We start from the raw sequence: 27,579 nt of genomic DNA, 5'->3' as shown, positions 1-27,579 counted from the left end.
AGGTACATGGACCGCGATGCATGTTGGGAAGGATTTTGCAATTCCAATTAGTGGAGTTTGTTCTTGGGATTATGGGGAACTCATTGTGTAATTTTTACTGATTTTAGGGTTTGGGGAACATGGATCGCAATCCATGTTCCAACCCCTTGCAACTATTTTTGCATGGGGTGATACTGCCAGCTGATAGGTGTCTACTGAAGAAAGGATTTTGGTTTTGGGCCATGTTTGAACTCCCCCATTAGCTCTGACAACTTGTAGAATTTTCATATTGGATTCGATCCGATCTGCTGTTTTGGTATTGCTGATGCAGTCTGGAGCATAAACAAGTGTTCTTGTAGGGTCAATGATCATACCTGTCAAATCTGGTGGAGTAAGAGCTACTGAGGTGGTCGCAGTAGGCAGAAACACAACACGAATCTCTAGGCTCTCTCTCTCTCTCTCTCTCTCTCTCTCTCTCTCTCTCTCTCTCTCTCTCTCTCTCTCTCTCTCTCTCTGAATGCAAATGATCTTATTTTGTCCCATTTTGACTATATGTTCCCTACCTACTCAAAATGCCCCATTCATACTTACCTCCATTGATCATATCTTCCTATTCATATCACCTGCGGTTCAAACCGTTCTTCATTCTGATATTTGGTCAACAAATGGCCTTTAATATGTAGTTTTGATCCTTCAAAAGTTGGCTCAAAATCCGTTTTGTGCCAAACCTTTTCATATTTGCTCTCAGAAGTCAATTTCGACTTTCCTGGCTCGACTTATTAATTTTTTTTGATTATTTGTTGTTTTTAGTTTTTTAATGATAAAAATAAAAGAAAATTACCCACCATTATTATTAATTGGTCAAAATTTTGCCAAAATTTTTGCAATCACTCATACATACATATTCTTAGCTCGGCATCTTATTTTTCTAGAATGGTGTCAATATGGCTCATAATTATGCCTACTCATAGCTAAAAAAGCTCTGAAAAACTGATAAAGGAAAATAAAAAGAAAACAATATATACAAAATGATGAGTATCTTGTTGCTTTTCCCCCCCTTCCTATAGTGAGTCGTCCCTTACAAAAATGTGTCAAAGTGCATGGGTACAAAGTAAGTGTCTATGCATAGCCGTATATTGTGGCGCTAGGATGCGAATAGAAAATATGCATGGGGTAACAAAGTGCAATGCAAGATGTGGGTTTTGAACCATATGTTCAGGGGCTTTTGAAGGAGAGGTTAGTTTGAAGCTGCGTGGTCCGAACAAAAGAAGTTGTAGAAGACGCGCTCGGTCTTTGACCTGGCACGTAGAAGGTTTGGCACTGCCTTGTCTTTTGATTGATGGCTCTTTTTTGGATGCCACTGAAATTGCTTTGATATGGACTTCGAGTTCGAGTTATCTAGTGTGTGAGCTGGTTTTTGTTTCCATTTCCCAATGACTTATTTGGGTTGTTGATGGTGTGATTGTATTGACCATGTTTGCTTGACAAAAGTTGGAGCTTTTGGTGGTTGGGTGGGGTTTGGGTTTTGTTGGTGCTATGTAGCTTGAATTTCAGTACAATGTTGTTTGGGTATCCATAATTTCTTTGGATGGTTTTGTATAATGGAACTTTTAACCCATATTTTCCTGACCACCTTTCAAGAGCATCACAGTATTGGAGCAAGGGTTGATTGAAGAGGTTTCCATAGGTAATCTGACTGTACAAATGGCGTGGTAAATGGTTTTTTTGAGTTTTTTGGAGTGTTGGTTTAGGGTATACAACAAAACATAATCCCCTTTTTGGAACTCCTTGCTAATCACATGTTGATCATGGAAAGATTTCATTGCCGTTTTTTAGCATATATACCTGCTACCGCTCTCATTATGGTTTCATCTAATTGCTCCAAGATATCTAGTCTTTCAGATAGCTCGTGTCCCGTCCATCCTAATTGTGTTATGACTCGAAGCATGTTAATCAAGAACTCCATGGGTAGAATTGCACTAATCCTGAACACAAGGTTAAAAGGAGTGGTTCCTATGGAAGTTTTAAAGCTACCCTATAAGCCCATAAATGTTGAGTGTAGCTTTTGGTCCCAATCAGTTCTTGAGTCACTCACTATTTTGGTGAGCACCGTGCATAAGATCAATTGGTTCTAGCATGAGAACCCATCTAAAAAACTATAGGCCTCCTTCCTTGCAACTCTCTCAATAATGTGGTCTGTTATGGGTGGTGGATAGTTGTCCCTGATGGTGGCATCATTCTTTTTGGGTACTACCACTATTGGGGACACCCAATCGGTGTGTTTAATCTCATAGATAAGCTCCTCATCCTTTAGTTTCTCTATCTCCTCTTTTTTTTTTTGGCAAAAGTCTCATTGTACGTATAAGGACATTGTGTGTGCGGTCTAGAATCACCTTTAAGGGGTATCGTGTGTTGACAGATATCTGGATCTATTCCCTTTAGGTCTTTGTATGACCAAGCAAATACATCTTTATATCGTCTGAGTGTTGCTATCAATAGCTTCTCTTCTTCTTATGTGAGGTCCGTGGCAATGTATATTGGTTTAGGTTCCACTCTTGGTTCTGCTAAGTTTATGCATTTGGCCTTTCAAGCCCATCATATGAGGTTCCAGGCTCTTTCGGGTCTCGTTTGGGCTTCTGCACTACAATTTTTCTGTTTTGAATAGTATACCTTTTGTAGTGGGAGGGTGCATCAAAATTATCATCGTCTGATTCATCGTCAGTTTCCAACTCGGTTGTCCAAACTTCTTTCAAAGTTCGTTTTAACACATTGTATTTGTGTTTGCACTCGGATAGTTTTGTTGACTTCTCAGAGATACTTTCCTCTTATGATTTTTTTATGTTCTTCTTCAAGTTTTTTCCTGCTGAGTCTGGTTTCATGAACCTCTTCGATATCTCATCTTTAAGGAAATCAGTTGCTTCAACCAGCCTCAAATACTGTGTTTTGTCTATTAAAAGAGGTATATAATTTTATTTTGTCTTATTTCATTTGTTCATTCATCTATTCAGATATCTACGCTGTCTTCGAGGATTTTGGTTTGAAAAATCATAGTAGACCACTTGTCGATTCTTCCTGCATTGTCTTCTAAAGGCTTGTCCGTGGAGTCTTGGAATGCTTTCTCATCAGTTTGATCAAGGTCCCTTATGGAGATCTCATCCACTATGCGTCGGCAATTTGCAACTCCCTTCATGTCAGAAACTTGCTATCTTGATTTTGGACTTAGGCTGACACTCATCATCTCGCATGGAATGATATCATATCCTTCCTCATCACATAATTTAGTCAGGGTCACCTCATTCACACACACATCAAGAGTGGCCAGTATTTGTTGCCATCCAAAAGGTTCAAACATCTCTTTCAGAAAAGGCTCTGGTACATATGCCTCTTCTTGTACTGACCTATCGTAAATACAATCCTCTTTTTTCAAACTGCCACCCTCAGAAGATTCACACGTCCAATTGCGAGCTTTGTTTTATAGCCAAGCAATTATTTCTCCTTCCTGGTCAGTTGTGGAGTTAAATTCTTCTCCTGGGGCTCGTTCCACATCTCTATAACTATGATCTATGACACTGATCTTCGTAGTGACATCCTTGTGTCTTAGGTAGATATAGTCATAGCCCCAATCTTGTACAATTTTGAGCTTATGCATAAATGGTCTGCCCAATATGATATCAAAATTGCTACTCTCATCAAAATTCATAATAGCGAAGGTGTGTTCATATGCGATTCCACAAGAGGTTACTAGGATTTGCTCCAAAATGCCAATATGTCTCTCCAGGTATCAATCCACTTATTGAAGTTTCATTCTAGTTTTCCTTAGAGGAGGTTTTCCCCATTTTTTCCACATTTCCTTGGTGGCTATGGTAGTTATTGCTCCACTATCCAATATGGCAATCATTTTTACTCCTTTGTACTCCACAGGCAAGGTCATCTTCCCTTCTTCTCCTTTGCAATAGTCTCCCACCTTATTCATAGGTATTGGCTCATGTTTAGATTGTTTTGAGGTCTGGTTATTTTGTGCTTTTGGAGAAACAATTGGTGGAGGAATTACTAGCCCCATTTTCTCCATATTTTTTCCAACCTCTTCGCAAAGATGAGGTCTCAAATGCAGTAACTCAGATAGAGTTAGCGTACAACGGATAGGGGACAACATCAACTCATGAAGAGTTTTGATATCCATGATCTTAGGACCAAATTTCCATTGAGATGGTACTTTTCTTACTTCTGGTTTGGTTTCATGGTTGCCAATGAATGAAGGTAACATCTTCAACGACTGATGTTTGCTGTCTTTCAACATTTCTGTACCTGCATTACCATACAATGATCGAATATCATTTGAGTAGAGCTCATTTTAGAGGTGGATCTCAGTGATAGGAGCTGGTTGAAGTGTTGCGTTTCCATATTTCCTATTTTTGATATCCTCCCACAGATCCTGTGGCCATGGTTATTCCACTTCTGGAATTGGCATAGGTGCCTGTAAATACACCCATTTGCTGTATTGGCTGCCAATCTACCGAATACTTTTGGTCTCTGTCTTCAATCCCTTGCTCCTTTAACTCTTGGATTTTTTAACCAATTAACACCTCATTCCTTGGAGTAGTCGGAATAGGTGGTTCCATAAGAGCTTGAATTGCCTAGATGAGCTCCTTGCACATCTTTAACCTCTCTTTTTCATACCCTGGGTGAGGATACGTTAGCCATCTATGCTCCTACATTTGGTTAGGCTTTAACCTAGCTTTATAAGCTTTCAAGATCGCATCCAAAGGTTCAAAGACCTTGTCTACCAAGACAAATCCTCCGACTGTATTACTGATGGTTTTGCTACATCGCCCTTCTCTTTAAGGTCCCTTTTCATTCTCAAATTTTCCTCTGTTTGCTGCAATTTGGTTTCCAAAGCTGATTTTTCTTTCACTCTTTTTGCTTTCATCTTGTCCCTTTTTGCCTTCCAAGATTTGCTAGGGGTTCTAGTAGACAAATTCTCTATCTCAGATTGGATGGCTAGGATGTTCCTTGCAGCCTCTTGTTCTTGTGCTCACGTTATCGCATTTATTGGAATGGTTGGTTCTATTTGTGATCCACTTTAGCTTGATACAATTCCAATTTTATTCATGGTTGCTTTCCCTTTGTTGTCAAGCGTTTTTGGACAATGTGGAATGAGATGGTCATTTGTCCACCCCTCACAGTACCCAAAGAGTTTGATACGCTCTCCTTTGTGTGGAAAACTCCTTGCCCAATGATCACCGGCCGCATTCATAGCATGGTCCTACTGGTGGTGGAGAAGCTTGTTACGCTCCCATCGGTTGTCCTGTTTTAGGAGGATATCCCCTAGGTTTGTAGTTTTGGGTTGCCATGAACATAAGTATATTTTCATCGACCAAGTAATGGTTTTTATTTGTTTGTGCTATGTATGATGATTCTGACATCTCTTAAGAAACTATCCATGAAATTTTTTCCATCAGAAGTATAGGCATTTTTGTCAAAACCTCTCTCATAGAAATTGTTTGAATCTTCTTGGTAGGAAACTACCTGGACCATACTCTGATTAGTAGTGCTTTTATAGGTTGTGAAATTCTTACCATGGCCTTGTTTTCCTGGGGTAAAGGAGGCTGATGTCCCAAAATAGGTTGAGGTTTTTCCTGCCCTTGGACTCTGTTATTTGGTCCTACTTGGTATCTTGGAGGGGGTAGTAACTGTTGCCCTCTAGGTGGGCCATATTGCCTTTCTCTAGCATAGTTTCTATTGTAGAAACATTCGTGGGTCTCATGGCTTGTCCATTTTTGTTCAATAGCACACCACTTCAATACACGATGTACATTTTCTCCTGGTCTTGGCTGTATGTTGCACCATTGAGTTTGATGATATCCTCCACAAGTCTCACATTTTTGTGTGGGTGGTTGTCGTGTGTTTGGGTTCGTCCTGTTTCCTTGGTTCATCCTTCTGATCACTTCCGCAATCACTTGATCAACGTCCGGCACAATTGGGTTTTGTCCACCTAGTTTCATTGTGGATTCACTAGTGGTTGAAGAGGTGCTACTCGTCCCTTGGTCTCTGTTCTCCGTCACCTATCCATATTCCTTACAATTGTCTACCAAATAGAGTACCTCTTTTGTGACTTGCTCAAAAGTAAGACATGCCTTTAACTACAAGTCTTTTTTTGAGAGTGTCATTCGCAATCCTTCTATGAAAAGGATTGACAGTCTCTCATCCTTAGGTAGTAGGCTTTAGCAGGGCATCTTTCTATGTATTGCTTAAATCAAAGTGAGGCTTCCTTCACCTTTTCCTTTTAAATGCATAGATCTAGGAGACAATAATATGCTTAATTCTTCTCTTTGAGAATTCCTCAAAACAAAAAATTCTTGGAGAAGTTGCTCGATACTTGGAAATTCCTGGTTGTTTAATGGTTGGAACCAGGTCAAGGCCGTTCCTTGTAGGGTCAATCCAAATCCTTCATATTGAGTATGGAAATTGGTTACCTGTTCAGCCCTCAACATTTGTTTGAAGATTGATACATGAGCATACGAATCTCCCGATCCGCTATAATTTTTGGGTACGCACTTTTCCACTTGAGATGGTCGCATGCATCTAGACTCCGCAACCATCCTAACCATCCCTGGTCCTCCTAATGCGGTCTCTCTAGCTTCATATTCTCCCCTTGGCACTACGATTTGTATCCTCTCTGCCATACGTTCATCAGGTCGTTCTGTTTGATTTTGAGTAATAGTCGGAGGGATTCTACTTGTGTAAGTCAAATCAGGTGCTACACTACCCCTGTGTGTGTTCATAGAAACCCTAGATCCCATTGATCCCATGGGCCCTGTATTTGAGAATCGTTGGTGTCCAAATGAAGCTTCCACTCTGGTTCTTACTAGACTTACATACCCAGTTTCTGGTCTCATTTGAGTGTCATGGTTTTAACTTCCTCTAAATTTACATAGTATTGGTAGAGTGGTCCACCAAAATATGTATATCTCTCTAGCTCCTTACAGTCCATAGGAGAATATTTTTGGCCATGCTTATCCATTATGACCACTTGGATACTTCTCCCCTCTGTGTATGTAAAACCGTATAGTTTTTTGCGATCAGCCAGCTCCTTGATGTGAGGTTCATCACATCTATTCCAAGAGAGAAACTCCACAATAAATCTTTTGGGAGAAATGTTAAAAAACCCGAACCTACCTCATCACGGAGAAAATTGAGTGACATTAGAGCTAGTGCAGGGCTACATTAGTCACTATTTCCAACAGATTAGTTTGAAGGGCTTGAGACATGACCAAGTGCCAGAAGAGTCGCGGAGGTGAGCCAAACAGACGTGTCAGATGAGTCGATTTTCAAAAATGGGTCAAAAAATACAGTAGATCTGGGGATCTATATGACCACTTAGCTAGCTTCAAGCAAGTGCTAAGAGCAGAACGAATATTTTATTTCCACACTCAATTTGAGGCATTTGGAATGAATTTAGAAGGAAAAGCTTTGACATGGTTCCAAAACATTCCACCAAGGGCAATCATGGCTTTAAATACGTTAGCTCAGGAATTTGTAGCTGCATGTTCCAAAATTGGGATCAAACATAACATGGTAGCTCAAATCTATAGCTTCAAACAGAAACAAGGTGAGTCTTGTTTCTGATAGATACCCTAACAGACTCACCTTGTTTCTGTTTGAAGCTATAGTATGGAGGCATACTTCTGCTGGTATTTCTAATACTAGGCATCTTATTTCTAATACTTCTGCTGGTATTTCTAATACTAGGCATCTTATTTCTAATACTTCTGCTGGTATTTCTAATACTAGGCATCAGAAGGAGTCAGTGATGAACAAGCACTAGTGCCTGTTACACCTTATGTTGAGCCTACTTCATCTACTATAATGGTAGAAGGAGAGTGGTATAATTCACATCCACCATCAATGGAAGAGACTGTGACTTATGATACACCAGAGCTTACACCGATGTACTTTGTAGCTAATCAAGGTGGACCTCTAATGGTAAGACCCATGATTAAGCTAAAGATTGGAAATTGCCATAATTGTGGTGCAGATGATCATTGGAAAAATGAATGCTCAGAACCAAGAACATTAAGCTAGTTAAAGCTTTCTGTACACAATGTTACAAAAAGGGAGGACATTTCCCTGAAGATTGTCCAAAAAATCTGTTAAACAAGGGAAAAGCAGTGCTATACATTCACCATTGCTTTTCCAGCATTAGAGGAGTTATGTTTCTTTTTCTTAGCTTGGGCTGTAGTGATCACCTTGAATGGAACAATAGGTTCAGTTTTTGAAGAGCTACTAGGTTAAGAATTACTCAAGAAATGCTGGAAAAACAAAAACCAAAGCTTGCGAGTATAGCAAAACCTGAGGAGCATGTGGTAGAAACAAATAAAGAGAAATCCAACATGGTGGTAGAACCCCACCCTGAAAGTAAAGAGCCAAAACTTGGAGTGCCTGATACTGAAGATTATTTAGCTGGAATTCTGTTTGTGGAGGAAGACTGACTAGGACATTTATAGGAAAAAGTGAGAGAGATTAATGATGGAAGCATAACTTTGAAATTGGCTCCTATAGAGGAAGTCTTGTTAGACAATTTACCTCATGATATGGACACTGATATATAGTCCTTGCATGGGGATTGGGGTTCTGAAGCATCAGGAATTTCTAAACCATTGACTCTAAAAACACTACCCTCTTACTTAGGAGACAATGAAGATGAGTCCATAGTGTGCAAAATCATTCAGGTAAAAAGAGTGGAACAGGCTCTATAGGTAGAGAACATCCATTCAATCATGTCAACACCAATTCAATGTACTCTTACCTTAGGATAACTGTTAAAAATCAAACCATATTAGTGGAATGATTCATAGAAAACTCTAGAGAAGGTGGGAATAACGGGATAATCTCAAAAAAATTGGGTAAATTGAAACATGAATTCGATAACAAGGAGATTAGATCCATCCATATGAACAAAGTTGAAGAATAATACGAGGAAGAAGGAAACACAACCTTTCCTATGAGATACAATGATGTAGAAACCAGGGCAATATTGGACAGTGGGGCAGGCATGGACATAGCCACAAATGCAGTATGGGAATCATGGGGAAAACTAGCCATTAGGCAAACTCAAATGAAATTACAATTGGCAGATGGCCACATAGAAAAACCCCTAGGACTGCTTGAAAAAGTGATAGTTAGTTCATGTGGAATTGATTATCAATATACTTTTGCAATAGTGGATTGTGGAAAGAAACTTAATTATGAAATCATTTTGGGAAGGCCATTCATGCGGCAAGTACAACTCATTCAAGATTGGGAAAACAGTTATCTGTACTTGAAGCAAGTGGGATCAATCACAAGGGTTAATTTGAAAGATCACACTTATAGAGATGTAATAAAAACACATATTCAAGAATTTGACTCAGTCTCTTCAACTGAATCAAAGCTTCCATCTTGATTAAACAAAGACACACCTATTTGGATGTGTGGAGCCTCGAAAAGCGAGAGTTTAAAACAAGAAGAATGTATCTTAGAAAGGGATTGCACAGATGAAGCATATATATGTGAATCCTTTCCGGAGCATTTTTTTGAGCCATTCGAATGGACTCAAATTTTGTCAACAATGGATGTGTGTATGAATACGTCTATGCCCACTCAATTTTGCAATGAGGATGGTTATGACATAATTCCCATACAAATGATCTCAACCCTTCAAATTGAAGATGAAGTTCAGGAATCCAAGGACTTATTGAAAGCTCAAGAAGTCTTTTTAGACCTCTATTATGATACTAATGATGAGTTTGAAGAACATTCAACTACATCCAATGATTCTGCATCAGAAAACGAACATGTTAGAGCCCAACTACTCCTAAATGGAGGAAAGGAAAAGATTTTTGACTTTCCAAACCAAAAACCAAGAAGACAAAAATGGTATAGAAGAAAAAGAGAAACAAAAAACTTGAAATCTATACCTATGCCATCAGTTTCTAGCAAAACATAGTTTTTGATGCAGATAGATGCACATAATTGTGTCAAAGATAAAATCACGGGTAGATATCCTTCAAACAACAAGCAAGGAACATCAAAAACATCAAGGAAAATGAGAAAGGAAACTCAATCAAATATTAGGCACCAGGATGATGAATCATCCATGACACGGGTTGAACGAAAGGAAAAATATCGAGAGTTGAAGAAAACTCTAAAGGAGGTGTATATCACTGAAATGGAAACAATTGAGGAAGAGAATACAGATGTAATGAGTGTTCCATACCATTACAAGAAATATACTTTCCAAGACCAAAAGATCATAGTGGAACAACCTGTACGGGAACTAAGAAAGTAGGGTGAGTCATATGAAGGACCTAAAAATGCAAAGAAAATAGATTTAGCAAAACCAGGAGAAGAGCCTAGACTTGCCTACATTGCAAACGACTTGACTGAAGAAGAAGAAGAGATTTTGCTAAGCTTACTGAAAGAATACCGAGATAGCTTTGCTTAGTCTTACAAAGATCTCAAGGGCGTTGATCCAAAAATTTGTCAGCATACCATACCTATGAGAGATGATGCAAAACCAAGTAGACAACGGCCATACACTTATAATGAAACATTTTCCAAAAAGATCAAAGAAGAGATAGATAAGCTCAAGGAAGCCAAATTCATTTATGAAATTGAACACACAGATTGGGTGCCTCCAATTGTGGTGGTACCCAAGAAAAATGGAAAATTAAGAGTATGTGTCAATCTAAAAAATGTGGATACAGCCACCATCAGAGATAACTACCCTCTTCCAATCACCAAGCATGTTTTAGAAACGAGTTGCAAGAAAAGAAGCTTACATCTTTTTAGACAACTTTTTGAGGTAGAATCAACTTTTGGTTGATCCCAAAGATTAACATAAAACTACCTTTGCAATTGAATGGGGTATTTTTGCTTATAGTGTTATGCCTTTTGGGCTAACTAATGCTCCTGCCACCTTTCAAAGATTGATGAGCCATGCTTTCAAAGAATGTCTTAGGAATTTATTGGAAGTATATATGGATGATTTATGTGTACATTCATCAATCCGGGTTGATCATTTCAAACATCTCAAAAAGGTATTTGATAAATGTAGACTTTATAAGATTTGCTTAAATCCTGAAAAGTACACATTTATAGGTAGACAAGGAAAACTTCTTGGACATATAGTGTCTAAAAACGGCGTAGCGATCGATGATAAAATCCATGTTATTGCTGAATTGCCGAGACCGACAATAGTCAAAGGGGTTTAGGCTTTCATGGGCCATTGTCGATATTATAGACAATTCATTTATATGTATGCTATAATTGCAAAACCCATGTATGGCTTGATTACACTCTTTGTATGGACTGATGAGTGTGAATAATCCTTATGAAGCTTAACCCCGGGGGATTCACTATAGAAAACTTACTACACCACGTAAGTGCAAGGGAGGGGGGGGGGGGGTTTACAAGTTACATAAGCGTATAAGTTAGGGGTAGGCCCCTAATAATTTATCTTCCAAGCTTAAAAATAAGGGAGGGGGTATCATATCTATTGGTTTGGGGGAGGGGGGGGGGAAGAAATGAGATGAGAGGAATTTTTTTTCAAAATCATGCTTCTCAAAAGAGTCTACCCTTGAACTTTTGAGTCAATAGCTACAAAGATCCATGCAAGAACTAACACTGCTTTGTATCAATTGCTTGTTTTGTGATTAAAGGTCATTTGCTGAGGGATGAAAGCTATAAAGAGTTTGTAGAGATGCAAATTTGCACAAGGAACCTAACATATCTTTATGACCATGTTTTTTGAGTAATTAAGATGTGGTAGAATTGGACGAGTAGCTAGAGTGCAAGCTGAGCAGGTACATAGTTCGAAATTCAAATTAAGACACACTAAGGGTACATCTAGTTCTCAACATACGTGGTTCCTTAGTACGTTGCTAGTCACTATGTTGCACGATCTTTGACTAGTTTTACCAAGTTAGATCATGTGAAACCCAAATTTTATACGTAAGATAGGGGTATGATAATTTTTTGCATTGATTGTCGTATAAGGGTAGAAAGAGGAGTTATATTCTCTAGTATGAGTCGTATATAGGGGTTTTATCGAAGCTATCCGCTCGCAGGTGGCATCCCGTTTTACATATAGAGTGAATCCCTCGGGGCTTATACAAGCTCTCATTACAACCCCAATATTGAAAGCACCAAATTGGAATAAGATATTCCATATACATGTTGATGCTTCCAATTTTGCCATTGGGTGTATATTAGCTCAACCAGGAGACGAAAAAATTGATTTTCCCATTTCTTATGCTAGTAGATAGTTGAATGTATTAGGGATGATCTATGTCGCAAAAAAGTATGGACATTACCTATTAGCCATCAAATTTGTGTTCTTTGTGGACCACCAAGCTTTATTGTATTTGGTCAACAAGCCATGCAACACAGGGAGAATAGTGAGATGGTTCATCATTCTTTTAGAATTTGATTTCACTGTAGTTGTAAAAAAGGGCACCACACACCAAAGAGAAGATCTTTATCAAGGATTATTTAAAGAGAACCACCAAAAGGGGTAGACGATGATCTACCAGATGCATATCTGTTCTCCGTGGAAATGATGCTCTGTTGGTCAAAAAATATGGTTTCATTGATGACTATAGCTCAAGTGGATTCTCAAAGATCACTTCCTATTACACCATGATTAATTGGGCAATTGGCTATGTATCAATTACTGGCTAGAAGGCTATATAATAGAAATTGAGATGGAATATTGCTTTTGTGTATTAATCATGAGGAGAAAACCCAATACCTAAATCAGGCACACATTACCATAGTAGGACTTCACTTTGCAAAAGACCAAACTATGAAATGGATCCTGAGACTTGGAGTATTCTGGCCAACCATGAGGAGTGATGTTCACTCATTTGTGAAAAACTAAATTCAATACCAAAAACAAACACCCATATCTTATGTTACATTATTTCAAATTTCACCCGTTCCTAAGTGGAGTAACTATATAGTTACTTACTTATCACGTAAAACATTTTTGAGAGTAAACGCCTATTGAAACTGAAGCAAGAGACTATGCTCTTATTGGAAACCAATTGTATCGGAGAGGAAAGGATCAACATTTGCATCTCTATGCAAATGAAGATGAATATATACCCACTCTAGAACAAGCACATGTTGGATTAGCTGAAGGTCACTTTTCTAGTGAAACCACCGCTAGAGAAATTTCAATGGCAGGCATATGGTGGCCAACACTTTTGTTAGATGCCAAATAATATGCTCGAAGATGTGATGCATGCCAACGAGTAAAAATGCCAACAAAGGTAGATAGCATGCCTTTAAGACCAATGATGGGGGCTAGAGCTTTTGCAAAATGGGGCATAGATTTTGTTGGACCAATACAACCACCTACTTATAGAACTCAAGCTCAATATATCATTCTAGCTATGGACTATTTGACCAAGTGGAAAGAGACTAAGGCAACTAGGAAGAATGATGCTAGAACCGGATCTGCATTCTTGTATGAGAATGTATTCACAAGATATGGACTTCCAATAGAAATTGTCAGTGATAGGGGAACCCATTTCCTCAATGAGATAATTGAGTATCTTATGAATGAATTTATGGTCATCCATAACAAATCCGCTCCATATTATCCACAAGAGAATGGAAAAGTTGAGCACAGGGATAAAGTTCTTAGCTCAGTATTGACTAAAGTGGTTAGTTCACGATGAACTGGATGGAAAATGAATCTACATGCCACTCTATGGGCTTATAGAGTTTCATTCAAGATAGCTTTAATGCTACACCCTTTAACCTTGTTTATGGTCTTGATGTCATACTACCGATGGAATTTCTATTGCCAACACTAAGGGTAGCTAAAGATCTCGAGTGGACCAAACATGAATTTTCAGAGAGGCTTCAAGATTAAGAAAATCTTGATGAACAAATGCTAACAGCTGTAGCTCACATCTATGCACAAAAACGGAAGCAAAAACAATGTTTTGATTCACATCTAGTCACAAAAATCTTCAAAAAAGGGGACCTAGTTTTAGTTTATTCCCTTAAATGACACATTCCCAAATTCAAGAAAAATGGAAATGGACCGTTTGTCATTGAAGATGTATCTCCAAGTGGAACAGTTAAGTTGTCCACTATAGATGGTGAACCAATGGCTAACTGGATTAGTGGATTCCGCTTAAAGAAGTACCATTTACCATTAACCAATGATTTTCTAGAAAAAATGCATGCAGCCAAGCAGAGAAAGATTAAACTACAGCAGGTTGTTGACGAAGCTCAAGAGGAATCTCGACTTTGAGTACTCAAGAGGAAAGCTGCTTTCGAAAATCAACAAACACCTATTCACATCAACACTTTGGAACCAAATAAAAAACAATGGGAGTCACAAAATGATGCAGTATCAACGGATGATGAATGGTTGGATGGAATTGACCTCCATATCACACTACAATTGAACAATTCTAGCATAAATGCATTAGTATCTACGAGCACTTGAATGAATGCAGTCAGGTATTCCACTTACAAGAAAGCTACGAATCAGTCTTTAGCATCGAGAATATCTTCTATCAAAGGATGCAACAAAAACCCAACACTAGCATTGAGAGTGGTTAACTTAAATGTGATAGTAAATGGATTTTCATGCCCTCATCAATTTATATGCATACTAGATGAACATATGAATGAAACGATGGTTCTTAGAATCTCATGGATGTGGACATAGACGGCAGTACCTGTCATAAAATATAATATCTAACTTTACCAAATGATTTTCTCATATTAAATTGATCATTTAGTGTGGGAAGATAACAGGGGAACAAGAGTTAGGATATAGATATGTGCTTCTAGACCTATCTCAACAGGGGACCAAAAGGAGAAATGGTTGCATCTCAATAGGGATCCAAAAGGAGATGGTCTACCAAAGAGAAATGTGCAATAAGTGCTTCTAGATTTACCTCAGTAAGGGACCAAGAGGAGAGATGGCTACATCACTAGGGGTCCAAAAGGAGGTAGTCTATCAAAGAGCAATGTACATCTAATGGAGCTAAAAGACCTTAGGGTTAGCTTCATTAAAGATATCCAAAAGTTAGTGTTAAAAAGTCCTTTGACCTTAAGCAAGCTAGGGCTAACCTACCCAAGCATGAGGTGCTAAGATGCTTAAAGTGGTTGTGGGAACCTTGCCCAAAGCTTGAGGTGATTTTTATGCTTAAATGACTAATGTTTTTGAAATGTTAAATTCAAAGATAAATTCTCAAGAGGCATGAAGTTTCCATGCTTGATTGACTAAAGCTTGAAGCATTCAATTCAAATCAAATGACTCAAAAAGCATAAAAGACAACTTGATTGACTAAGTGCTTAAAGCATTCAAATCAAACCAAATGACTTAAGAAGCATAAAAGACACATGTTCAAAAAATCCTCCACATGTGGTCCTCATGATGTGCTTGAATCCTATTGGATAGGCTTTAAAGGGGTCCAATGAGAATTTAGATGCATAAAAATAAATAATTAAGTTCTTTCTCTCAAAGAGAAAAAAGAGGACACATGTCCCAAATGATATAATTAAATATTACTAGAGAGAGAGAGAGAGAGAGAGAGAGAGAGAGAGAGAGAGAGAGAGAGAGAGGTGGACCAAGCATAAGAGGGGGGTATACACACTTTTCCATTTCCATTACATTGGTATTAGAGCATTTGGTTTCTCTTTTCTTGCTTAAGAAGAGAGGTCCTTAAGTATCCAATTAATGGTTGATTTTGTTAATTATATTAGGGTAAGTGGGACTAGATCTATTATCGGTTTTGTTGAGACTACTATGTGGGATATGGTGCACACCTCGGGAGCTTTGATCTTAATAATGGGGTCTTTTTAGACTTGCCTACGGCTTTACCATTATTGAGCCATAAGAAGTCCGAAATGAGTTATCCCTCCGAGATTTTGCTATGTTAGACCCATTCCACTACTCTCTATAATTAACTAATCCGAGTCGTGGGTGTAGATACTTAAGTGCTTATTTTCAAAGGCTAAGAGGAGTAGTAGCTAAGGTTTTGAATTGCCAAAGGATACACTAAGTAAGCACATCAGTATAATTAGCATGGCTGACAATAACCAAGAGAGTAGAATGAACATTGATAACTTTGATTTTGCACATGAAGGTGCTAATGATGATGCCCCCATGTTTATCAATTATCTTGTTACTAGGTTGCATCAAGCTATGGGCAACCCTAATTTGCAAGCCAAAGTTACCTAACAACTTCGTGCTTATGGGATTTCCCTTTCTCTCCAAGAGGAGAGAGAGTTTAGGAAGCCTCTTGACGAGACTTCCAAAAGAAGACTCTCCCCTATAAGAGAGGAGGAATCCAAAGAACGAGAAAGAAGTGAATCCCTAAGTTCCTCTAAAGATGTGGCTCCATGAAGACGGCGGTCTAGACTATCGCCAACTCCTCCCAAGCGAAAACGGTCTACCCATAGTCCTTCTCCTCGTCACTCCAAAAGGGAAGAGAGGAAACAAAGGAAGAAAAAGGCAAGAAAGAGGTCACCCTCTTCTCCTTCTTCTTCACCTTCCTCCTCTTCCGACAAAAGCTATGGCTATTCTCCTAGAGAATACAAGAGGAGAGGACATCTCAAATCATACCCTGCATGATGAAGATCACAAAAGTTCAAGAAGTTCAAAGAGGGAGGAAATAGTATCTCTTTTCTCACATATGATGGCACCTTTGGTACCACAGACAAAGTATTGGCCTTCATCCAACAATTTGATGCGGCCTTTGGAGATGAGGGCTTCACGGAGTCCTCCAAGCTACACCATGTAGCTATACACTTCCAAAAATCTGTTCGTCACTTGTGGGCTAACCTTCGGGGCAATGGCGAGGCCCCAAAGACATGAAAAACTCTACGAGTTTCACACATGAAGCAATTCCGATGCCAAGGACAAAGTACTCACCAAATGGCAAAGTTTGAAGCTGCACTTCAACGAGTCTATCCACAAATATGTAGACAAATTTTGGGATTTACATCTCAAAGATACATTCTTTCAAAGGATATACTTTTCCAAACAAAAGAAACATTTTTGTGTGAGATTACCTAAAGAAATGGCCGAGTATGTCAACTCTCAACGGCCTAACACTATCACCTAAGTCATCCACCAGACTATAGTTTCTTTAAGTATCAATTTCCAAAAAGGGGTGAGAAGAAGTTTCAAGCCCATGGAAAACAAGGATCAAAATGAAGCTAAAGGGAAGAGCAATGCTCAAAACTCTCTCCAAGGCAACACCAACACCAACAACAACAAGGCCAAGGAGAAAGGAGCTTACAAAGGTAAAAATAAGCTCCCTCCCAAAGAACTAGAGGCCTTTCATAAAGACCATAAATGCTTTGAAGTGTGGAGAGCAAGGACATGGTTATCGTTCTTGCCCCAAAAGAAATGTACGCAATGACACTCCTAGAGCTTCCATGGTTGAAGATCCAAAAGAGGATACTCATTGCAAAGGCTCATACCTCTCCTATGCTTGGGGAAAAGTAAAGGAGCATGATGCCCTTATTTTCTTTGACCTTGGCTCTACTCACAAATTCATATCAACGGAGTTGGCCACTAACTTGGGCATACAAGCTTTTGAGATGGGAGATACTGTAACTTCCAATGGAGCTTTCAAGGGATAGCAAGCCTCCGTTACTCCCTTGATTGGGAAGTTGAGGCTTCATGTCCAAATCTACGTTGAAAAAGAAGAATTTTCTATCTCTCCTCTCTAGCATGAGGATGTTATCCTAGGGGCACCATGATTCAACCGCATAGCTGCCAACATGAGGTTCCCTAGAAGGAGAATCTATTTCACCTACAGGGAAAAGAGCATGTACAAAGATGCTAATGATTTGGGGAACACCATATCCCTGGTAAATATGCTTGCTTTTGATAAGTCAATGAAAAGATCTATTTTTGCGTTTATGATTTTTGTTAGAGAATCAGTAAATGATTCTAATGTTTTCACAAGTAGCAATAAAGGGAATCAAGAGGAATTAGAGTTTAAATCTCTTTGAGAGAGAGGATAGAAATAACAAATTATGAGCATTAGTTTAAATCTCTTTGAGAGAGAGAATAACAAATCTCTCTCTCTCTCTCTCTCTCTCTCTCTCTCTCTCTCTCTCTCTCTCTCTCTCTCTCTCTCTCTCGCATGCACGTGCACACACACACACACACCCCAAAAGCGTTGCAGTGATTGCTTCAATGTGAGCACCTTGCTTGGCATTGGCGGTCACCACATTTGTGATAAAGGGGCCATGTTTTGGTATCCAAATAAGATTTTGATGGTGTGTATCATGTCAATGCCAAGGGACTAATGCATGCTATTTCCCTATGCTCTCACTTTACACTATTGCAATAAGTTCAATGCAATGGGTAGTGCAAAAAAAGAAAAACAGGTCTCGGTATTTTGATAAGAACCACTATGAAACTTGTCAACTATGATGTTTGATAGTAAAGAAAGAAGTTGGGCAAGAGAAAACGGTATTTTTAGAGGGTTGCATGCTCTTACTATATTGTCAATATCTATGAATAGCATATTGTTTTATATGATTCATATCTCAATGGTAGAGTTTAGAATTTTACTCTTTTTTAGGCATGCAATAATCACAACCTATGATCCTTTGTCAAACATCCAGATTCCCACCAGCTTATCTGTCATAAAATCTAATATCTAATATCTAACCAACCCAAATGATTCTCTCATATTAAACTGATTACTTAATGTGGGAGAATAAACGGGAACAAGGGTTAAGATATAGACATGTGCTTATAGATCTATCTCAACATGGGGCAAATGGTAAAGGGGCCTAAATGAGAGATGGTCTATCAAAGAGCAAGGCTAACCAATGGAGCATAAGACCTTACGGTTAGCTTCATTGAAGACCTCCAATAATGTGTGTAAAAGTCCTTTGAAGCTAGGGCTGACCTTGAGGCGCGGGAGCCCGACCCAGCTCGAGGTGCTTGTCCTGCTTGTCATGCTTGATGACTAAGGTGCTTGATGATTGAGGTGATTAATTATTGAGATGCTTGAGGTGCTTGAGATGCTAGGGTTGCACTTAAGGTGAGAACCTAGCCCAAGCTTAAAGTGCTTAACGGCCAAGCTTGTGGTGGGAACTGGGCCTATGTATGAGGGTCTTGAGGTGTCAAAAAGTCAAATATTCAATCCCCACAAGGAGGGGGCGAGCCCTACATGAGGGGGGATGAGAGAGAACACCCACACACTCACACAAGACATGCATGGTACAAAGAAAGCAAGAGGGACACTTGTCAAGTTCCTCCTCAAGTTGCCCTCATGGTGTGCCTGAAGCCTATTGGTTGGCCACCCAAGGGGTCCAATAATAATTTAGGAGATTTAATTAATTGATTTAACATTTATCTAGCCCTCTCTCTCAAAGGGGAAAGGGGGATACTTGTCTCAAGGCTACCCTTGCTGCTTGTAATGCCTCCTGCTTGTGATTGGCTAGGCCTGGTTGGCTAGGCCTAGAGAGGTCCAATGAGCTTCAAGCATGAGCTACAAAGGGGGGTCGACCCAAGCAATCTAGGGGGTTGCTTAGGGGGTATACTCACCTACACACACTCACAAACACTCTCATTGTGTGCTATGCAAAGTGCAAGAGCTCCCTCTCCTTCTCCAAGCAAGTAGAGGTTGAGAGCCTACACCAACACTCTTGGATATGGAGTGCCATCTCCTTCTTCTTCATTACTATGCTATTATATATGCTAGCAACAAGAGTTATGATAAGTGAGGAACTAATTCTTTCTCCTACGAAATGTTTCTTCTTCCTCTTCCCTACCCTCATTCCCTACTAGCTCTCTCCACCTTCATAGGTGTTTGAGGTCTTGGGACTGAGGCTTGGGATAGTTAAAGCTTTCTTCAAGTTTATGTTATGTTTGTGATGCATGAAGCTTTCCATCTTCATTGCATCACCTAGGTCACAAGGAACACAAAGATTGTATTGTAACAAGTCTCTCATTAATTTCCGCTACTCTCAAATTAAATAGGCCAATTCCATTACATTGGTATCAGAGCATTTGATTTCTCTTTTCTTTCTTAAGAAGAGAGGTCCTTAAGTAGCCTATAAATGGTTGATGTTGTTAATTATATTAGGGTAAGTGGAACTGGGATCTATTATCGGTTTTGTTGAGCCCACTATGTGGGGGATGGTGCACACCTCGGGAGGTTTGGACTTAATAATGTAGTCTTTTTAGACTTGTTGCCTACGGCTTTACCATTATTGAGCCATAAGAAGTCCGAAAGGAGCTAGCCCTTGGCAACTTTGCTATGTTAGACCTACTCCTCTACTCTCTATAATTAACCACTTCGAGCCGTGGGTGTAGATACTTAAGAGCCTATTTTCAAAGGCTAAGAGGAGTGGTAACTAAGGTTTTGAATTGCCAAAGCATACACTAAGTACATACATAAATTTTGTTAACATGGCTGACAATAATCAAGAGAGTAGAATGAACATTGATAGCTTTGATTTTTCACATGAAGGTGCTAATGATGATGCTCCCATGTTTGTGAATTATCTCGTCACTAGGTTGCAGCAAGCTATGGGCAACCATGCTTTGCAAGCCGAAGTTACTCAACAACTTCGTGCTTATGGAATTTCCCCTCCTCTCCAAGAGGAGAGAGAGCTTAGGAGGCCTCTTGAAGATACATTGGTGTGAGCTCTGGTGGAGCATAAGTCACGGTTTCTTTCATTGGTGGTGGATGTGAATTATACCAATCTCCTTCTACCATTACTGTAGATGAACTAGGCTCCTCATAGGGTGTAACATGCACTAATGCTTGTTCATCTATGTAAGGTCCCCAACCCGCCTATACCGAGATCGGGATGGGATCTTTGACAGGTCTCTAGGCCTTGTAAAAATCGAAATCTCTAAACAAGAAAAATCCAAGGAATCTACCTTTACCATTGACAATGGCTTGGGTCTATAGCCTTAGAAGCAGACCTAGTCCTCTCTCGCAGTGGAAACGGAACAATGTATTCAAACAACCTACAAAAAAAACTTCATCATTCAGATTATGGTTTCCTTAGCCAACACTTTTTTCCCCTTAACATATGTGAGGGCACAGCCGTTGGTGGATTCCTCTTCCAAGTGAGAAGTTTCTAAAACGTTTTAGTGCACGGGAATGGATAGTTACCTGACTAATCAGGTCCACCCGTCCATGATTGACAACCTTAGTCAATCCCCACTTACCACCCCGCACTCACACAAGATTCATTTATCTTATTATTACATTGTTTTAATCTTTAAAATAATGGTCTCTTTTAACGTTCCATCACAGTAATTCCTTGAAGACATCTTTGAAAGCATTCTTTTAGAAAACAGACATCTTTAAACTTAAGACAGGGTACTGTCAATCAAAACATTATCCATAATAACCATGACTAGTACTCGTCTTGTCTCAAGACCACCTAAGGGTGAAAAAACGGCACCCATTCCTTATTCAAATCCGGAGTGGATAAACCCTCACCCAAGGTTCCGGGTGCCCATACACCAAACCAGTTGCCCATACAACCGGGAGGCTCCCCTAGGATTAAAAAAACGGTATCCTAACTTATGTAGAAACATTAAGACATGACACGGAGTAGAAACTCATCGTTCATGGGGGTAACCGACTTATCCGTGGCTAGAAAGCCAATCATTATCATCAATTTATAACAAGGAGTCGGAGGTGTCTTGAGACAAGCTGTCTTAAGGATGATCAAACATATCTTTCCTAATTCAACGAGTTTTAACCCAAACAATTCTTTCCTATATTATAAAAAAATGCACGTTGGAAGTTACCTTTTGTTTTCAGCCAGTTTATCCTTCTTACGTATGCAATGCTAACTTATAAAATAACTTAAACTAATTAAAGACTTAATTGAACAATGGGACACCCACCTGGGATTGATTGGCCATTTGCTACTGCGCTGGCGCCTGAAGACTCTCCTCCGTAGGCCTACTACTAGGCCCGGCTTCGTCGTCGTGCGACGCTCTAGTTTGTTTTGGAGCTACTTCCTCATCATCAGATGTAGGATTTCCTCGGGTTCTTTTTGGTGACATAACTTCTTATCCTTATAAAAAGGACGTCTAATCATTAGGTAAATAATTCAAAATCTATACTTAACCTTTGTATTCAACCGTAACCTATCCAAGGTTAAATTTATAGTCTTAATTGATAAATTCTTGACCTAGTAATTTCTTATTTGTCTATATAAGTAGGATAACTTTTTCCACCGCTTCCCTAAGGTTTTTCTAAGCTCTCCTAACTTTCTTATAATTTTCTATATCTTTTTTCTAATTTTCCCATCAGCTTTTAAGCTAATAATTTACTTATTTTGGTCTTAATATTTATTGTATTTAATTTCTCTTAAAGATTTCATTTCCTTAACTTGATATCATAGGTTTTCACTTACTATAATTTTTCTAAAAACTTTTAACCACAAAGTCTATTTATTTTAATTAATCATTTGCTCAAAATAAGACTTTTGGTTAATTATGATTTACTAACCTCACTAATTAACTATGGTATAATTACCACAAGTAGATCGGGATATTTTTGACCTCTGATAATTATCTTATTATTTTCCAACTTAGTTATATAATTTCCATCTTCAATTTTCAGCTAAAAATAGTGTAATTTGACTTCGATAAATATCTATACTACTTTTCTAACCCTGACATAATTATCACGGCCTCTTTACCCTATAATATAGCTCTGATAAATAGCATGTAATTCTATAGCATGATTTACTAATTTCCCTCTTTAATTTTTAGCTAAAATAGTGTAATTTGACCTAGATAAATATCTATACTACTTCTCTAACCTTGGCATAATTATCACGACCTCTTTACCCTATAATATAATTCTGATAAATATCATGTAATCATATAGCCTGATTTACTAATTTCCCTCTTTAGTTTTTAGCTAAAAATAGTGTAATTTGACTTAGATAAATATCTATACTACTTTTCTAACCTTGGTGTAATTATCACGGTCTCTTTACCCTATAATATAGCTCTGATAAATAGGATGTAATCATAGCACATGATTTACTAATTTCCCCCTTTACTTTTTAGATAGAAACAATATAATTTGACTTAAATAAATATCTATACTACGTTTCTAACCTTGGCATAATTATCACGGCATATTTACCCTATAATACAGATTTGAAAAAAAAAGATGTAATTATGTCACATGATTTACTAATTTCCCCCTTTAATTTACCCCTAAAAACAGCGTAATTCCACTAAGATAATTAGTTAAACTAATTTTCTGAGCTTCTCCTAATTATCACAGGTTTTAACACACCTAATTAACCACTAATAAATATATCATATCATTTGAATTCCATTTACTAATTTTTCCTTTTTAGTTCTCTCAAAAAATAGAGTTATTCTACCTAATTAATTAGCTAGATTAATTAATTGAGCTTCTCCTAATTATCACGGGTTTCTTAACACCTAATTAACCACTAATAATTATAATAAAGCATTTTAATTCCATTACTAATTTCCCCTATTTAAATTGCTCAAAAAATAGGGTATTTTAGCTAAATTAATTTCCTGATCTTCTCCTAATTATCACCGGTTCTTGAACACCTAATTAACCACTGATAATTATTTGACTGTATTTTAATTTCATTTACTAATTTCCCCTATTTAAATTACTCAAAAAACAGGGTATTATAGCTAAAGTAATTAGCTAAATTAATTTTCTGAACTTTTCCTAATTATCACGGCTTTTTGAACACCTAATTAACCACTGATAATTATATGAGAACATTTGAATTCCATTTACTAATTTCCCCTATTTAAATTACTCAAAAACCAGGGTATTTTAGCTAAAGTAATTAGCTAGATTAATTTTCTGAACTTTTCCCAATTATCACGGCTTTTTAAACACCTAATTAACCACTGATAATTATATGACAACATTTGAATTCCATTTACTAATTTCCTCTATTTAAATTACTCAAAAAACAGGGTATTTTAGCTAAAGTAATTAGCTAGATTAATTTTCTGAACTTTTCCTAATTATCACGGCTTCTTGAACACCTAATTAACCATTGATAATTATATGAAATCATTTGAATTCCAATTACGAATTTCCCCTATTTAAATTGATCAAAAAACAGGGTATTTCTGCTAAAATAATTAGCTAGATTAACTTTCTGAGATTTTCCTTATTATCACTGGTTCTTGAACACTTAATTAACCACTGATAATTATATGAAAGCATTTGAAATCCATTTACTAATTTCTCCTATTAAAATTGTTCAAAAAACAGAGTAATTATGCCTAATTAATTAGGAAAACTTCTCAGAAAATTATAGGATAATTTTCCTAGATTAATAACTATCTAATGTATCTCTGATAATTACTTCAACTTAATCTAATACTAATTAATATTTTTATCATTAATTCATGGTTAATTTGGTTAATTTCAGTCCTAATATGGTAGGATAAATAATTTGCTTAGTATTACTAAGCTTAATTATAATAATCAGCAGAGATTAGTTAATTTAAAGAGGTTTAAGAAGCATATATAGGCCTAATCTTTGATTTATTAACAATTTATCTTAATCTAACCTTGCTAATTAAAAAGGATTAGGCTAATTACCGTTAGGGTTAATCAATTAGAGATTAATCTCTAATGATTTATGCGTAGTGTTCTCTCTAAATGAGAGAGAGAGTAGCAAAGCTCCGAGTCTGTGTAAAATGTGAAGCTAGGGGTCCTATTTATAGTTTTCTGGCACTCATAAGCTTTCACCGGCTGAAAAAGGCAATTGCTTGAAGTTCAAGCAGCCCCCAGCAAGTCAAAAGATGACCCCTGCTGCTAAATGAGTCCCTGGCAGGTCAGTGATGACCCTCCCATTACCTGCCAGCTTTTAAAATATCAATTCTGCTATATTTTGACCTATTTTTGCTTAATTGGTAAATATCTTGTAAATATCTAGGAGGACTTTAATAAAGTCTATGCTTAAATGATTACTGCAACCCTTCAATTTTTTCTATTTTACTCAATTCACAGTGTAAACTTCCAGGGGTCATAACTATGCCAGCTTTTATCGGAATTGAATTCTGAAAATTTCTAGCCCGAGGTTTGTTGTGCTTAAGATTCCAAAAATACCAATATTTGCCATGGTCGGACAATTCTACATTTCTTTTTCAATAATCATATCAGTTTGATTAAGCTTTATACAACCTTTAAGGTTTCAGAAACTGGAAACCTTACAATCTATGACTCCTTCAAAGTGCATGTACTTTACAGGCACTGCATTATGTCTTGGGCCATTGGTGGTCTTTGAGCTTGGGCCATATTAGGTTGATATTTGTACATGGGTTGTCCTTGTGGCCTCATAGGCACGTATTGAACATTCCCATCATACTTCGGTCGAAAGTAGCACTCGTGGGTCTCATGGTTGGTCCATTTACCCTCAATTGCACACCATTTTTGTGGCCTAATTGGTTGTCCATGTTGAGGTATCCCTTGTCCTGGTCCCCTCATAGGTGCTTTTGCATGTTGTTCTCATCATGTCGTTCATCCTTTTGAGCATATCTTCTATGGTTGAAAGTGGTGCTGCAGTAGCCGTTCCCACTTGTGTTGGTTTAGTGGTTACTGTTTTGTTGCTTTGGTTATCCTTAGGGACATCTTCTTCGTTAAACATATCATAGTTGTCTCCTAAGTTAATAGCATCTGACACACACTCTTCTAGGGTTGTATACTTTTTACTATAGAGTATAGCATGAAGTTCTTTGTTTAGTAGTCCCTCTGGAAATAAAGATACAAGTCGTTCTTCTGCAGATATCTCTAGCCGTGGGCATTTGGCAATGTAATGTTGCATTCAAGTTGCACAATCCCTAGCAGACTCACCATGTTTTTGTTTAAAGATGTAGATTTGAGCTACTGTATTATGTTTGATCCCCGTTTTGGAACAAGTAGCTACAAATCCTTGAGCTAATGTGTTCAAGTCCATGATTGACCTTGGTGGAATGTTTTGGAACCTTGTCAATGCTTTTTCTTCTAATGTCATTCCAAACTCCTCGAATTGAGTACAAAAATCGAATATACGTTCTGCTCTTAGCACTTGCTTAAAGCTTGCTATGTGATCGTACCGATCCCCTGATCCACAGTATTTCCTGACCCATTTCTAAAAATTAGCTGGTTTGACGAGTCTGTTTGGTTCAACTCCCGGTCTCCTGACAGTTGGTCCTGTTCCAAGTCCTTCAAACCAGTCTATTGGAAATAGTGACTCATGTAGCTCTGGACTGGCCTTAGTGTCACCCGGTTTTCTTTCTGATGAGGTGGTTTCTGGTTTCTTAACATTACTCTCATATGATCTCTCATGGTGTTCATCTCTTGGAATTGTTTCTGGTCCTTGTCACAATATCCAATCCCTTATGGAATACCCTTGGTATTTGGTTTGTTCTACCTTCTCAAGAGTTCATCATAACAAAGTTGTTGTTATAACAATCCCTAAACAGGTAGGTTGGTAGGTTTGTTAATCCCTTACCTTTGATCTTGAAGATATAGATGATCTTCATGGCCGTTAGTTGTCCTAATTTGGCATGCGAAGTCCACAAAAGATCTTTTACGTTTCTATCCTCCCAGCAATAGACTCCAATCCTAGGATTATCCGTACTAAGCCGTTTCAAAGGCTTCAAATCTACTTGATCATATCCCTCAAATTCTAAAGTTGATGGTCCTTCTTTTGTTGACATATCTGAGATTATGGTGTTTACTTCTAATCCCCATTTTTCTATCCCATCAGGGTTTTCGACTTGTACATATTGAGTTTCGTTTCTATCCATGTACATTTTTCCTTGTTTGGTTGCCCTAATCTCTTCTTCGAACTCAATACCATGGTTATCAATGCGAATAGCATACTCCTCGTTAGGGTCCAAGTAAACCGGGGCTCCATGGCGGTTAGTCTTATAAAAAGAGAGTATATGCTTATAGCGAATTGTCTTCCGGTTTTCGAGTGAGTCGAGTAAGAATACATTTCAGATGTTGAATCTGAAAAAGTGTCTAAGACTTCTTCAAGAATTGTGTGCAAGGAATTGCCTTGATTCACGCTTTCTTTGGTGGATACTCTACTAGAGGTTAATTCTCCGAGTATGCCCGGATTTCCTAGTACACGACCAGATCTAAGGTTCATATAGAGTTATGAAGCCCTGGTTAGAGTATTTACCTTTGGATTGACTTGTCGTCAATTTCCACTTGACTTGATTGCAACCTCTGCTGAATTGCCGATTCATCGTCCGCAACCTGATTCTTGTACAAATTTGATGAAGTTAGCTATTCTCTTATAAAGACAGTAGAGTTTTTGCTAATTGTCGTGATTGTTCTATGTGTATCACTTCAAATCGAGCTTTGGGAATTAGCACTTGACTTTCAGATTCGACTTTAGCAAAAAATCAAAGGATTAATCTACAACCTGGAAACTGAGTGAACATGTACCAATTTGGATCCGATTGAACCCAAAATTACTCGGTGGCTTTGTATTATGCTGATCTAACACTTTACAGGTCCAAAAGTCAAAACTGATGTCCCTGGGTAGCAGTAGTAAATAATCGTG

The sequence above is a fragment of the Adiantum capillus-veneris genome, chromosome 30 (genome assembly GCF_014529385.1).
Source record: "Adiantum capillus-veneris isolate H3 chromosome 30, ASM1452938v2, whole genome shotgun sequence".
NCBI lineage: Eukaryota > Viridiplantae > Streptophyta > Polypodiopsida > Polypodiales > Pteridaceae > Adiantum > Adiantum capillus-veneris.
The sequence above is the reverse complement of the archived record's forward strand: the minus strand, read 5'-3'. Positions refer to the sequence as shown.